This window comes from Schistocerca gregaria, chromosome 2 (genome assembly GCF_023897955.1).
Source record: "Schistocerca gregaria isolate iqSchGreg1 chromosome 2, iqSchGreg1.2, whole genome shotgun sequence".
Lineage (NCBI taxonomy): Eukaryota > Metazoa > Arthropoda > Insecta > Orthoptera > Acrididae > Schistocerca > Schistocerca gregaria.
The window spans coordinates 178,737,814-178,750,014 of NC_064921.1; the positions used below are offsets into that span (position 1 = coordinate 178,737,814).

The following is a 12,201-nucleotide window of genomic DNA, read 5'->3' on the forward strand; positions in this document are numbered from 1 at the left end:
TTAGCCAAATATGGCAGTGCCCCTTACCGCATGTAAACGTTCTTTGTCGCATTAGTGAATTAATCAGGCTGTGTTCATGGTAATTTTCCATGAATGAGTTCTGCATAGAATCTTCTTTCAGAATCCGCCTCGAGTATGTCATCCCGAACAATCTCCTTCACTTCTGCCAAACCTTTTTCCATCTCACCAAGTTGTTTGTTGACAGCTTATCCCCATTGTGAATACTCCGGGTTAAATTTTTCATTAACTTTTAATGATCACTTCCCACAGAAATATAAGTATATATTATTATGTCGTGAGCATCAGCGGAGATCTTTCATGTTGATTACTGTACTTTAGTTTTGTATAACTGCGTAAGTTGCTCATCTTACGGTTGGACCTTACGGAGGTTCGAGTCCTCCCTCGGGCATAGGTGTGTTTGTCCTTAGGATAATTTACGTTAAGTAGTGTGTAAGCTTAGGGACTGATGACCTTAGCAGTTAAGTCCCATAAGATTTCACACACACATTTCTTTCTCATCTTTACAGTAGTAAATTTGTCTGCAAGCGTCTTACAGTGCAAATCTATTTTCTCCTCAGTCAGGCGATTTTGTCCAACGGAGTTTTTCAGTTTCTCCTGGTGGATGTTGTACCATGGTCGACAGTTCATTCTGTTTTTTTGTGGTCATCCCGTAATCCTGTATGAAGTTCCTCCACGCATTCGGGTAAACAGATATTTAATGCATTCATTTCATCAGTCATGACAAAATCGCAGAACTCGGCTTTCGTTATTAAAACACTGATAATATTAATAATACCTGCGAAACGAATGATGGCATGAAGCAATAACGACGTCACATGATGTCTAGTTTATAAAAAAAAAAAAAAAAAAAACATCTGTTGTGCATGGCTGATTGCTGCCATACAACAAGCGCTTAAGTTCAAACTTTTGAAATTACATTTACACAGCTTTGTGAAAAATTAATAGCACAGCGTTGCATTGTGAGACAGTCCGTTGCTTGATACAGAATAATGCACTAAGAAAGTATAATCGTACTTGCATGAAGTCTGATGCTATACCGCTGCTTGATCTCAGCAGTTTTTCGGGGGGTTTGAAAATTCGTTCCTGTTTCCCAGTCCGGAATGTTTACATCACTTTCAAGCATCAGAAAACGAATTAGAATACAAATAATGCCTCAATCAGTTTTTTTTAATCTGCCTGTTGGGTGCCAAATTTATAGTGACGCTCCGCCTCGCCGTCGTATCTGGCGCCAATAAATTTGTCGCGTACCGGTAACACTATTAATTAAACTTCGACAATCGGACGTCCTAACAAAATATTTAGGCTCTAAATGGTGTCGTGGAAAACAATCAGATAATTGTGTTTCATTATTAATTACGCGCACCAAATAAAATTACGAAGCGAAGCACCCTATAAATGAAGGCTCATTATTTCAGCTATATTTGGATAGCTGAGATATAATTAACTTGATTTCGTGTGTCACAGAAGGTGACGCTGCAGTTCAGTCTCTAGAATCTGGGTTAGAGCTGAGATATCATTTTTATTAAGAAAACGCGCAGAAACAGAATTTTTGTATTCCTTCAAATATCATTTTGAACAATCACAATGGTTCTTATCAAGAAGTGATCGCAAAACTGATTACAACAAGAAGTGAAAAGGAGGTGTGAGAGAAGCGAAGTGGGGCTTCAAGCTGTGTTAAATGTTATTTTATAATACGTAAAGAACAGTGAGTCGGCGGCATTAGCAGCATGGAAATTTACGTTCTCATTATATACAGTTTCTTTGGATGGCAGCCGCTCGTACAAAGATATCGCTGCCGCGCTACTTGAGCAATTGTACGTATTTTAAATAAATGCAGTTCAGGAAGTACAGGATATATCACACGATGACGTTGGTGGGAAAACAACTAGACAGAGATGTAATTGATAGAGGTTAAGTGCTTGGCAACAGAACAATACGAATACCAAAGCAGGTAATGACAAGGAGACTGTTACAGACACGCATGTGCTGCAAGGTACGAATGGCAGGAGTAATTGGTTCTACTTTAGTGCATGACAACACCAGATGACTTTCGTTTCCGATACTGTGCATCTGTTTCACGTATTTGGTCAGTTCCCTTTAACTTCTTTTTTTGATTGTAAACTATTGTTACGGACTTTATTTTTTTTATTTTTTTGTTTGCATGTATGTCATCTGTGCTCGAGGATATTCACTTTGCTGAACGTTCGTAAATACGAACGTCAAACTTAGTGATTCGGCTTTACGTGGAAATGCTTTATTTGTTACTGACATTGAGAAACGTTTTCTGTGAGTTCGTTGTTGCCCTCCGTTCCATATCTTTGACATCTGCTCAAATATACTCATAATTCTGAAATCTGGGCGAAAGTTTCATTTTCAGTGAAGAAGACAGACATTGCGGTTAAACCCTACCAATGTTACGAAACATTGCAACCCGAACCGTTAATCTTACTTCGACAGCCTCGGTAAGTTGTTCTATTTCAGAGTTAACTTAGTTACATCCACTCTGAGATTAAACTAAAGGCAATGAATGTTTTGAACTAACTTCGTTAATTCGTGAATGACACATTGACGCTTAATGTTCTCATCTCTTCTTGCGAAAAGTGTTGGAGTTAATATGCCGACGAAGTTAATGTGAAAATTCTGTTTGTGAACTGTTTAGTAATCTTTCTGAAGGGGAAAGTGCCCCACAAAATCTCAAAGTTTTCTACAGGTGCAGGTGTAAAGAGTGTTTTCCGTTCATGATTTAAAAGCGTGTAAAGATCTCTCTGCCAACTGAAGCAGTCGAGAATTCGATTCCAATAATCGCAGCTATATCCTTATTATTTCTCCCATTCCGCGCTCTGTTCCTTCGCTTTCATCTCGCATGATCAGTTGTTCTGCTCACTCTCAATATTTGTCTCCCAAGAGCCAAACCTTGCTCTACTGCCTTCTGATATGAAACACATTTGAGACCTGAACAACTGTAGACACACATGTGCGATTCAAATTCTTCTCTAATCTACATTTTGTTCATTTCTCTATCGTGGAGGTTAGATACAGTTACATTGGACGTGGCCCTTTTCGTGCAGCATTCTGATGTCACCTGTTTAAGGGCGGTAGTTTTATGCAATATCTGCACTGCACTTAAAAGATTCTGGATGGTTATTCACGGTACGTTTCTCTTAACATTACGCGCAACAGAGCTGCAAGTTCAGTATTATATGACGTTGTCTCTCTCTCACTCTCACTCACTCCCCCCCCCCCCCCCCCCTCCTCCTCCTCCTCACTCCAAGGTGTAGAGCGGACAGTTTGAGTTTGGGCCGACTGTAGAGTTGCGGGCGGTTCTTTCCAACCAGATTCCAGGCTAGCTAATACACACAGAGGGTTCCAGTTCCGACATGTACCACATAACTGAGGAAGACTTCCCAAAAACCTTATTCGGAACCGGCGAATTAAAAACATAAACACCACTCACGGATTGCAGCCCTTATTGCCAGGAGATGAAGCCTGACGATGTCACCCTCTTCTTTATTGAAGGAGGCCCGCATTTGGTTTCACGAGACTGAGGGGAACCACTTGAAGACCTCCCTACCTTAGACAAAAAGTCTCAGAGAATCAAACCTATGTCCTTCCGCACCGAAGGCAGTGATACTAACCATTCAGTTGCGGAGGCGGTCACAGGCGTGGAAGCGCGCGCACGTGTGTGTGTGTGTGTGTGTGTGTGTGTGTACTCTAGATACGACTATTGGGACCATGACTTGAATTATTTATAGCTGTTTCTCAACGCGAACAACAGTAATATCCGTGTCCGTGATCTCTGCTGTGTTATTAAGATATAAATCCGAGCCTTTTGTTTACTTCATAGAAGAACATTGTTAAAGAGTTTACCATTCAATGAGTCCGCAGCGTATTAGATATCTCTTAGAGACGCTATTTTATAAAAACCAGGTTGCTGCTATAGTACTCTAATGTATTTATAGTGGTAGATGCATTTCGACTAGATTACCGTCTTCAGGCCAGCTGAGAAAGTTAGATTACTTTTTTATTTTATTATAATGTTGGTTGATATTTTCGGATGTACACATTTGGTACTTTGACCGTATAACATCTTCGACCAAATTTCAACAATTTCCATTCTGTCGAATCTGACGATAAAACGTAAAATTATGAAAATTAGAAGAAAGAACCGTTAAGAACAGGAACAAACCGCGATACAGCTTCAGCATGACAGTCCTAAACCTACATCATGTTGTAATACAACACAGATTGATAGCGTCCGCTGTAGATATATGGACGTAAGTACAAATTAGTATATCCACATTATTAAAAAAAAAAAAAAAGTTATGGAACTTTCGCAGATGGTCTAAAGAAGAAAATCTAGCTGAAATGTAACCTTCACAATAAATACATCATTAAACTATTATAGCAGAAATCTGGATTTTATTACATAATGTCTCTAAGAGACTTGTTAGAGAGATTTGTATTTCGAAATTTCTTTTTCTTCATTTTAATTTACTTTCCTACACTACTGACGAGAGTGTGAACATTCATAATGCCTGTCGTTTTTTTCATGAGTTAGGCCTTTACTGGAAGAAAAAGTTCTTTGAATGGCAGTAATCATTCACATATAATTTAAAATTACAACGTTACGTTAATCTAGTAGTTCTAAATATTATTTTTATTTGCTCAAGATTCCATTTATCATGGTTTTAGCGAGATCAGAAACAATGATACCGAGAAAGAATTTGTATCTTTTAACATACAACTATAAATGCTTTCTCACTTAAAGTCCACCAGAAGACGTATGGTTAGTGCAGATATCATAATTGGAACAATAATGCCATATGTAACAACATTTTCTTTTTCTACGGAGACAGCTTCACATAGAATGTGGTCTTCGTACAGACACACAGTGTAGTCACTAATACTTTATCGCAGGACGATAACGATTACGTAATCGCGCCACATAGGGCCCTTTCTTTACCGCTCACTTCTCCGAAAAGTTCTTACCTATAAGGCCCGTTAGATAACGTCATTCGTGGAAAAAATTAAACGACTGTGAGGTCTGAGAGTCTTTTGCAAACAAGAACTTCCCCCTTATCCCTTTGCCGCGTGAGGCTGAGACTTAAGCCTCTGTTTCAATAAAAAGTCACCGTTCTCAGAGCGACACCCCCTCGGAGGTATGTACACTGGCGAATATTGCAGCAGTTCCCTCCGCCGATATTAAATACTGCATTGGCAGAGCCTAGCTTCGTCCCGGTTAAGCCTCTCGGTGTTCCGCCGTGCTCCCTACTGCTCGCTAAAAGCGGCGTTCTTTGGTCGCTACCTTATCGCTTGGATTGTCAAAAGAGAGGCTACATGAGTCTTTCTTCACTGCTTGCATAATGCCGTCAAAGAAGGGAACGTATTGTTCGACATTTGTTTTCAGTCACAATCTCGCAGTTCAGTCGTTATATTGTATCACGGATGCCGAATGTAGCTGTGAAATGTTGTTCAACAGACTAAAACACTAGGCTGTTGATATGGCGGTTACTTCGTTGCTTAAGAGATTTACAAGATTACAAGTTAGTTTAGTTTTCGTTGCACGGTGTTGTGTAACTAGAAATAGGATTTAACCCTCGTAGTAGCAGAGAGGCTGGGGTACTCTGTGCCCAACTTTTGAAAATATAATAATGTAGTCAGTTACTTCAAATTATAAAATTTTGAAGAAAAATATTCATTTTTTTTGCAATCAGTTCTTCTATGTATTTCCATAAATGTTTTAAATTTTTCACTTGAACTTGATTTAAAACTTTAGGTCTCAGTAATAAGTAGATGCCACTTGCCTCGTTCCAAATCTTACTTTCACATCAGTATCTTTTTAAGAAGTTTATTGTATTCCATGTTCTTCTGCAAATGCTTTTACTTTCAATTTACACCCCGCATCATGTGAATAACTTTTATTTTTTTCCATTAGGAAACTAGCTACTAACAAAAATATTGTATTGTTACAATAATGCAAATCACTTTTAGTTCATGTTCACTGGCACCGTAGACTGGATAGGCGTTTCATAGGCTAGACAGTGTACTGGGGTTGAGACAGTGTTAGCAAGCCTGTGAATCCCCGCAAATCGTGTTCGTCGCATCGGTGCGCTGCTGCTGCTGCTGCTGCTGCTGCTGCTAGTTGAATCTAGTATTGCCGGATAGAGATTTCCTGCGGCATCGAATATGTGGCAATTTTTTTAAACTGGCGGGAATTTTAAATCAAACATTGGACATTTTTATATTAATTTCGAGTATAAGACGCACCTGAATTTTGGAGGCAATTTTTTGAAGAAGAACGTGGGGCTTATAGTCTGCAAAATACGGTAGTATATTTATTGCAGTGTAATAATTTTTGCTCCGAATTATTTTCAGTGAGTTAATCTGACTCATGCGTGCATTATCTCTTATTACTATTCCCTGTTAAGTGGGCGTTATCCGTTCGTTTCTCTGTTTTGTGTGTTGTAGAATTGGGGGTGATGCAGTCACTCTCGATGTGTTGTATGAGTTGCTTTTCGCAAAAACGTGAGAGCCTTATATATTGGTGTCACTAACGCCGTTTGATAGGTGCGTCGCTGGTTTTGCTGTTGTCAGTCTTCCCACTGCTACCGTAACAGAAATGACGAGTTCTGTTTCAGTCGGGTATATCGTGCACGAGTTTCCTGATCTCTGCGAAACCAATATCGTTTCGATTTTTCACTAGTCAGAGCCACCGGCAAGAGGTTCAGCTACTCCATTTGTCTTAACAGGAACAAAATTCCTAACATCGTCTTTAAACTGTCGAACATTCATATCCCTATTGAGCGGTTGAGTCTCTGAATATCACTGTTAATAATGTGTATTCGGATGTATTGCCCGTGTTATCTTTAATTTCATGTTGTACATTCAGTTGTTGTATACATTAAAAAAGTTAGGAGAATCTACATTACACTGTGAGAGCACTTCGGGCGTCGCTGTATAGACCATGTGAGTGTTTGTGAACACAAATTTTATCAGTTTCTCTTTGCTGTTGTTTTAAACGCTCTGTTAACCAATGTTTCAACTACCTTTAATCACCAGAATGGAAAATTTGCACTCTGTATTGATATTAATGATTAACGAGCACCCTGGAGCAAATATTGGATGTATTTAATTTCCAGAGTTAAATGTTTGTATTTGAGCGACGTCAATTTGTATTTAATTAATAAAAGCCATGTGTACATCGGTACATACACAGGAGGATTAAGACTGTAATACAAAATTGTTCCAAATGTGAGCTAATTTCAGGCTCATTAGTCCCAAATTTCTGCAGATAGGACCAGTCCGCTAGGGCTACTCAGGAGAACATAAATAAGTATAATGATTAATTACGTAAAGTAAGGTCAGGGGAAAGTATAATAAATACGAACCTGTCCGCAGCTCGTGGTCGTGCGATAGCGTTCTCGCTTCCGACGCCCGCGTTCCCGGGTTCGATTCCCGGCGGGGTCAGGGATTTTCTCTGCCTCCTGATGACTGGGTGTTGTGTGATGTCCTTAAGTTAGTTAGGTTTAAGTAGTTCTATGTTCTAGGGGACTGATTACCATAGATGTTAAGTCCCATAGTGCTCAGAGCCATTTGAACCATTTTTGAAATACGAACGTTACGCCATGTCTTGCATCACAGTGATATCCAGGTGTACCAACTTGTCGATCTTCCCTTTTGACTTCCCGGTTTTGTAATGATGTGGCTGTTAGTTACTTTTCGTGCCCCCTTTGCGGAGCTGGAAAATTATGCGTTTCTTTATAAAATAAGTTTACCTACTTCGTCACATTTTTCTTTGTAATTATTCCTTGCACGACACATTTTAGGAAATGACTCATTTTTTTCCAGTACAACGGCATTTATATCTACATCTGCTTGACTACTCTGCAATTTGCAATTAAGTTTCAAACACTCCTGTAAATAGTGCATTCTAAGACAAAATAATTATACATATTGAAAGGAACAGTGAAACAATATATTGATGGATTGAAATCGTGATAAAATTGATTGAGAGTCCAGTTTGCCGCGTTAGATGTTTTGTTGTAGATATATATCTGCGTGGTCAAAATGGGAGTGGTAGACACAGGCGTGTTGTCTGCTGTCACCTAAAAACTTAAGACGTTCAAGAATCTGGACGGCTCCACGTTATAACATGGACGTCTTGCGCATTCCGACCGTATATTATCAGTGCTAACTGGATTTTTTGACTGCCGTTGGTGGATGCGTCAGTTAGTGCTCTTATTACACCTTGGAATACACGTAAAGCCATTTAGATAACGTGGGACGTAATACCTTAAATACATCGTAGGAAGTCCCTGCATGGTAATAAACTGATTAACAGTCTCTGACTACAGCAAAACAGCTAACGCAGCAAATTCGACTCCCTCTCAGTTTTACGAGCATTTCAACATCTCATTATATTTTCATTTGTTTGAGTGTTCCTTTCAATCCGTATCATGGAAGTGCCTGGCAGAAGGTTCATCGAACCACCGTAAAGCTATTTCTTCGGTGTTCCACTCTCGAACAGCGCGCGGGGAAAATGCACACACACATTTTTTTCGTCCAAGCGCTCATTTATTATTTTATTACGATGATTATCTCCCTCTTGGGTCGCCATCAAAGTATTTTCGCATTCGGAAGAGGAAATTGGATATTAAAGTTTCTTGAAAAGAGCAGGCTGCAACGAAAAACGCTCGCGTACCTTATCCGTGACCCTCTCTCCCGTATTTCGCAATAACAGAAAATGAGCTGCTATTCTTTGAACTCTTTCGATGTTCCCCGTCAATCTTAAGATCGTATACCGCACAGCAATTCTGCACGAAGTACAAGGCCAATAAAACGCAGTGTTAAGTTTTCTTTCCCATCATCATCATCTATGTGATAGTTCCATTTAAAATTGTTCGTAATTTTAATTCCTACGTATTTAGTAGAATCTGACAACCTCTAGTTGGGTGTTATTTATCTTGTGAATTATATTTAAAGGATTTGTTTTAGTGGCCATGTGGATGACATCACACTTTCTATTATTTGGAGTCAATGATCACTTTCCGCACGATACAAATACCGTCTCTAAATCATTTTGCAATCAGTTTTGATCTTCTGATAACTGGACAGTAAATGACAGCAGAATCTGTAAACAATCTAAGAGACCCGGTCAGATTATCTCCTAAATCCTTTATGTAGATTAGGAACAGCAGAGGTCCTGCAACACTTATGGTAGTAAATGTGTGTGAATACATTTTGCTGCCTCATATCAACAACACCAAATTAAAGTGTGAATTAGGACTGGAAATAAACAACACTTACTAGTCTGCAGAGCAGTTAACATCACTTAGGGTTCACTGAGTAAAACGTCTCAAGCGTAATTTTTCGAACTAGGGCATTGTGGAAGAAGAAAACTATTTAACAGCTTGACACAAGAAAAATGCTTCTAAAAACTTATGTTTGGAATGTTGCACGATTTGCAAATAATAATTCAGATTTCATAAGAAAAATAACTTTCGCACGAAAGAATAGTATATCATGCTCTGTGAACCGTGTCTAGCGTTATTTCTGTAGACTACATGAAAATACAGTGTGTATCAAAAACACATCATCCGATTTGGCACGTCTATATTTGTGGAACTAATCAATATGTACAATGAATTTTGTTTTTGATGAAAGGCAAACTCAAAAAGATTTTTTTTTCAAACCTTTACATAGGTGTTTATTTATTATATGCCCCCCCTTCAGATGTACGGCTTATGCGGTATTCAAATTGTTTCCACAATACAGAGAGTATGTCTTGGGTTACAGCTTCCACAGCTGCTGTTATGCGTTGTCTTAGTTCATTCATTGTTTTGGTAATGGAAGCACACAAACAGTCTTTTATAAACGCTGACGAGAAATAATCACATACAGTCAGATACGGACCTTGGAGCCCAGGAATATAAGGCTGAATCATCTGTACCGTGCGACCGATGAACCGTTCAGGAATCCTTTGATTTAACAATTCCCGCACTTCCGGATGCCAGTGCGGCGGTGACCCATCCTGTTCGTAAATGAAGTTCGAATCAGTGTCCAACTGTGGGAAAAGAAATTTCTTAAGCATATCGAGATGTGTGTTCCCTGTAAGCGTTCTCGGCAAAGAAAAATGGACGCAACACCTTCTCCCGTGAAACTGCACAAAACACATTAAATTTTGGAACGTCGCTCTCATGTTGTACAACTTCATGCGGTTGGCCCGCACCCCACATTTTCACATATGACTGTTAACCTTTCCATTTCAATGGAATGCTGTCTCGTCACTAGACAGTAAGCGTGGAAGCAAACTGTCATCCTCCATCTAGCCAAGAACGCAATTACATAAATCCACATTTCGGTGTGTCACCTTCACGAAGAGCTTGCAGTGGCTGAATTTTGTATGGTTTCATGGTAAACGTCGACGCAACACACGCCAGATGGACATAGGGGCTTGTTGAGCTGTCGAGCTGCACGGCGAGCGGATTTCTGCGGACTCCTAGTAAGAAAACTATGATGGATGCATTCGACGTGTCAGACACTTACGACGGCCCGGCGATTTGCCTTTACACAAACAACCTGTTTGCCCAAATTGCCCATGTAATCGTCTAATGCTCTGTGCTGTAGGAATGTCAACCCATACTTAGCACGAAAGTCACGCTAAACAATTATTACTGACCCGCGCTGCGCAAAACGTAGAACACGAAACGGTTTCTGTCGTTCCGACACTATTTTTACTAGAACTGAAGTGGGCGCACACTGCTGCTACCTAGCGGGAGTTTGCTCTTTCCGACAGTACGTCATTCACGCACGTATCTCAAATGACATAATAGTTATGATTTTTTTGAAATTGGGAGATTCTTTTTGATAACCCTGTACTTCTCTGTGACTTTAGCTGTTTCTAACATGTACTGTGCGTCATAAATTGTGGAGCTGTGGTATGTGTGACTTTCTGCATAAGAGAGCTACGAGAATACCAGCATTTACCTTTAGCCCTACATAACTATCAATACCGCAATATTATCCGTTTTGGTAATCAAGGCGCAGTCTGTTTTGCTTCCATCTGGAACGAGGGTGTAATTGGTGAATTTCAACATGCTGTTTTATCATTTCATGCCTTTTTATTACAGTCGTTATTTCTCCTCAGGCTTGGAAGGCTGCGGCATCTGCTTACAGAGCTATGCTCAAATACAAACGGAAACCTTACAGAGTAGCAGCAGATTGATCAGTTTAGGTACTGTTACTCGACGCCAATACTGTAACTGCCCATTTGCAGTCTGTACGTGACGAACTGACGACGTGGCCAAAAGAAGTCTACTACTGTTAAACATGGTTTTTAATATGAGGAAGGGATTTTCGAGGACAAGCGTTTGCTACACAGCATTTTATAGCAGTGAATCGCGTACTGCGCGGAAAACTGGAAAGAACACAAACTCAAAGAGTTTGAAATGTGGTGCTACAGAACGATGTTAAAAAATTAGGTGGATTAATGAGAAATAAGATTCTTCGTAGAATCGACGAAGAAAGAAATATGTGGAAAACCCTGTCGAAAAGAAAGCACCGGGTGAGGACGTATGTTGCGGCATCAGGGAATAACTCAGAGTTCTACTAGAGGGAATTTTGGGGGTATAAAATGAGGGAAGAAACATAACTTGAAGTATGTACTACAAATAACAGGGGGATGGTGGGAGCAAGCACTACTCTTGAGATGAAGAGCTTAGTAGACAAAAGAAATTTGTGGCGGTTCGTATTAAACGAATCAGAAGATTGATGTCAAAAATGAAGAGGTTAATCCTACATTTATCGGACACTTGAACTCGCAGAACAGTCGCCGTTGGAGAAGTGAAAAATCTTCATCTGCTACATAAAAGATCTCTGCGTCATGTGGGAACAGGAATGTGATGTACAGTTAGTGCAACACAAATTATGGAACAGATCTGTCTGCGTCAAACCACAAGTAATGATAGGCATGTGAAGTGCATTACAGCAATATTTTTTCAGGGAAGGAACAACTGATGGAAAAACTGGTTATTTCTTGTACGGTAGTGCAACAGCACAACCATCAATACGTCTGTTAAGTTTTACAATGCGTTTCTAATTATATGAAAGTTACTGTCTCTTCACATTGGCATTAACATTACCCTGTAAAATTTCGCTAGTTTTTTTTTTTATCCAGCTTCA

General features: G+C 39.6%; 1 protein-coding gene across 24 annotated transcripts in view; it reads left to right on the forward strand.

Moving 5' to 3' along the window:
• The window catches only part of LOC126336637 (stress-activated protein kinase JNK), an 886,954-nt gene that overhangs the window by 397,040 nt on the left and 477,713 nt on the right, over positions 1–12,201 (forward strand). The window contains exon 1 of one of the 24 annotated variants that reach the window (XM_050000548.1): positions 1,797–1,972. The exons of the other annotated variants lie outside the window; for them this stretch is intronic. The gene's annotated coding sequence lies outside the window, so the exon portion shown is untranslated. Of the gene's footprint in view, positions 1–1,796; positions 1,973–12,201 lie in introns of those variants that run through there. 24 annotated transcript variants of the gene reach the window in all.